Source organism: Rosa rugosa, chromosome 4 (genome assembly GCF_958449725.1).
Source record: "Rosa rugosa chromosome 4, drRosRugo1.1, whole genome shotgun sequence".
NCBI classification, from domain to species: domain Eukaryota; kingdom Viridiplantae; phylum Streptophyta; class Magnoliopsida; order Rosales; family Rosaceae; genus Rosa; species Rosa rugosa.
Window position 1 is genome coordinate 10,047,899 of NC_084823.1, and position 3,604 is coordinate 10,051,502.

A 3,604-nucleotide genomic window follows, 5' to 3' on the forward strand; every position below is an offset into this window, starting at 1 on the left:
TGGTTAAGGAGGAAGTGGAGAAAATGCATAAGTCATGAATCATTAGGGTAGCCAAGTATAATCAATGGCTATCTAATGTTGTTCCAGTTCGAAAGAAGAATGAAAAATGAGAGTGTACGTAGATTACCGCGTTCTTAATAATGCTACTCCCAAAGATGTCTACCCCATGCCGGTTGCAGATATGTTGGTAGATGCAGTTGCTGGTCACAAGCTTTTGTCCTTTATGGATGGGACCGCCGGATATCATCAGATTCCAGTTGCGGAAGAAGACAGACACAAGACTGCTTTTCACTGCCCAGGCTTCGCGGGAGTTTTCGAGTATGTAGTCATGCCTTTTGGTTAAAAGAATGCGGGGGCCACATACCAACGAGCAATGAACCTAATCTTCCACGACATCTTAGGAAAGATTCTAGAGGTTTATATAGACGACGTGGTTGTCAAATCCAGGCAGCGAGGAAATCACATCGCGGATCTTCGAAAGGTTTTTGAGCGTATGCGACTACACAAGCTGAAGATGAACCCTGCGAAATGTGTGTTTGGAGTTCAGGCAGGCGATTTTTTGGGATTTATTGTTCACTAGAAGGGCATCGAAGTGTCCGAGGACAAAGCTAAGGCAGTAATCAACCTCGCAACCGGTAACAAAGAAGGAGCTGCAAAGGTTGTTGAGAAAAATCAATTTCTTGCGATGGTTTATCTCTAACTCCTCCGGCAAGATTCAACCTTTTTTCTGCTCTGCTAAAGCTGTAGGGGCAAATAGAATTTGTGTGGGAAACGAAGCATCAAGAGGCCTTTGATAGCATAAAGGCCTACCTGACTAATCCACCAGTTCTGGTTCCTCCGAAACCAAACCAACCGCTCAAACTCTACATCTCAGTGGCGGAAGCCTGCTGGCGCAAAATGACGAGGCAGGAGTGGAGCATGCCATTTTCTACCTTAGTAGAACTTTAACGGATTATGAAACCAGGTACACACCAATGGAAAAACTGTGTTTAACGTTATACTTCTCTGCATGTAAGCTGCGCCATTACATGTTGTCATTTACTACATGCATAATCGCTCAGACCGATCTGGTCAAATATATGTTGTCGCGGCCCATTCTTAGGGGCCGAATTGGCAAATGGGTCTTGGCTCTTTCAGAGTTTTCTTTACAGTATGTCCCTCAAAAGGCTGTGAAGGGCCAAGCCATCGCGGATTTCCTAGCGCATCATCCAATGCTGGATGCCCCGGAAATTCACGAACTAGAGGTTGCGGCAAACTCATTGGGAAAGTCATGCCGAACACTTTGTCCCTAATCCTTCGCCGATCACCAGGTGGCGGTCATGATACAGCCGTGGGTATTATACTTTGATGGATCCAGAACAGATGCCATGGCCGGAGCTGGCATTGCTTTGGAAGACCCAGCTGGTGAACAATTTTCGTACTTCTTTCAGTTGGAGTATCATTGCACCAATAACCAACCAGAGTATGAGGCTTTGATCATAGGCCTAGAAGTTTTGCTGGAAATGGGAGTCAGAGACGTCTAAATACTTGGAGATTCTCTCTTGGTTATCAATCAGCTGTGCGCGAGGTTCAGATGCGTTAGCTTTGCCTTGGTCCCTTATTTAAATAGGGCGCTGGAACTATTAGACCAGTTTGATGACATGGATCTTGAGCACATTCCGCGCGAGCGAAATTTCGCCGCGAACGAGTTGGCCCAGCTGGCAACAGGTGTCACGTTGAGATATGGCGTGCGCAAGAGAATCTTGAAAGTGGAGCATCGAACGCTTCCTTCCTGGATGGCAAGAAAAGATCCTCCTGGTGACACGTTAGTATCGACTTTAGAATCCATTGACGTGGATTGGTAGGCCCCTCTAATCAATTATCTCAAGCATCCTGAGCAGACCACAGATAGAAGGATTCGCTACCTGGCCCTCAACTACTTCCTCAGAAATGATAAGCTCCGTCGAAGAGGGGAAGACAGTGTGGATTTCAGATGCGTTTTCGGCAGCGAAGCAAAGAGACTTATGCAAGAAACTCATTCTGGGATTTGCGGCGCTCACCAAGCCGGCCCAAAGATGCGATGGCTGCTCAGAAGACATGGATATTTCTGGCCAAGCATTCTGAAAGATTGTATCGCGTTTGCGAAAGGTTGTTTGGACTACCAATCCCATGGGCCGGTCCAACATATCCCCAGCATCCCAATGCAGCCCATTATAAAGCCTTGGCCCGCAAGAGGATTGGCGCTAGATTTAATTGGGATGATTCATCCACATTCGTCACTTCAACACAAGTTCATCATCGTCGCGACCGATTTCTTTACAAAATGGGTTGAAGCAGAACCTTTGAAGGAAGCATCTGGTGCCACGCTGCGACATTTCCTGTTCCGGAACATCATTTGCAGGTTTGGTATCCCAGAAGTTTTCATTTTAGACCGAGGGGCAGCGTTCATGGGTGGTGAAGTTGATAAACTGGCAAAAGAGTGGGGAATACAGTTCGTCTGTTCTACTCCTTATTATGCACAATCCAATGGCCAGGCAGAGGCTAACAACAAGATCATTATCACCCTGCTGAAGAAAACGTTGGAAGCAAATCCGCGATAGTGGCACGAAGCACTCTATGAAACCCTATGGGCCTACCTCCTCCCCTTAGAAGTCAACGTCCATTTATTGCGAGTACAAGAGCAACATCATCTCATTGGAGAAGATTATGTTCAGGCTATGTGGCAGGAACATGAAGATCTTAGTGAAAAGCGCTTGGAGGCTTTAGATAGCTTGGTTATGGAGAAGCAGTGAGTCGCTCACGCCTATGACAAGCGTACGCAGGGGCGAAGTTACAGCGAAGGAGAGTTGGTTTGGAAAGCAGTTCTCCCACTTGGCGAAAAGTTAGACGGTCGCGGAAAATGGACTCCGAGATGGGAAGGTCCTTATATAATCTATAAAATCTTAGAAAAAGGAGTTTTTCATCTCAAAGACCTAGATGGAGATGTCCATCATAACCCTATCAATGGTAGATACTTGAAGAAATACTTTCCCAGTGTCTGGGATTCGGAGGAGTCATAGATAGTTCTTCGCAGAAAGCTTGGGGGGCAACGTTAGTCTTCCTACACTCGCGAAGCCCATTCATGAAGACCTATTTTTGGAGGCCTATATATCACCTTCGCCTCGCCTAGTAAGACTAGGGGGGCAACTGTGTACTTGGGCCGGATAAGCAACCTCAATGAGTGGTCGAGTCAGCGGCTCGCAGGGAAATTAGTTTCGCGGTGAAAAGCTTGGTAAACTTGCATTTTTTTTCAAAACCTTTTTGTCGCGGGATTCTAGTTTGCCGCTGGAAATATTTAAAGTTTATTTTTTAAATGGACAACTACGGGGCCTATTTTGAGGCCCCGCGAGTATTCGGATATTGGTTTTTTGTGAATATTCAAATAAAGGAAAGTTTACTGTATTCATAAAAGTGGCTTTGCGGCCAAAAGCAATACAGTTGAAACTTTCGCAAATTTCACAAAGCCAAAAGTGGATCAAATACAAAACAGAAATCTTCTACGATTTTCCGGATCTTTCTTCAAATGGAGACCAGTTGAAGAACGCAACACTGGTTTGAGCCGTACCATTATCTCCAAGGGAAGCAA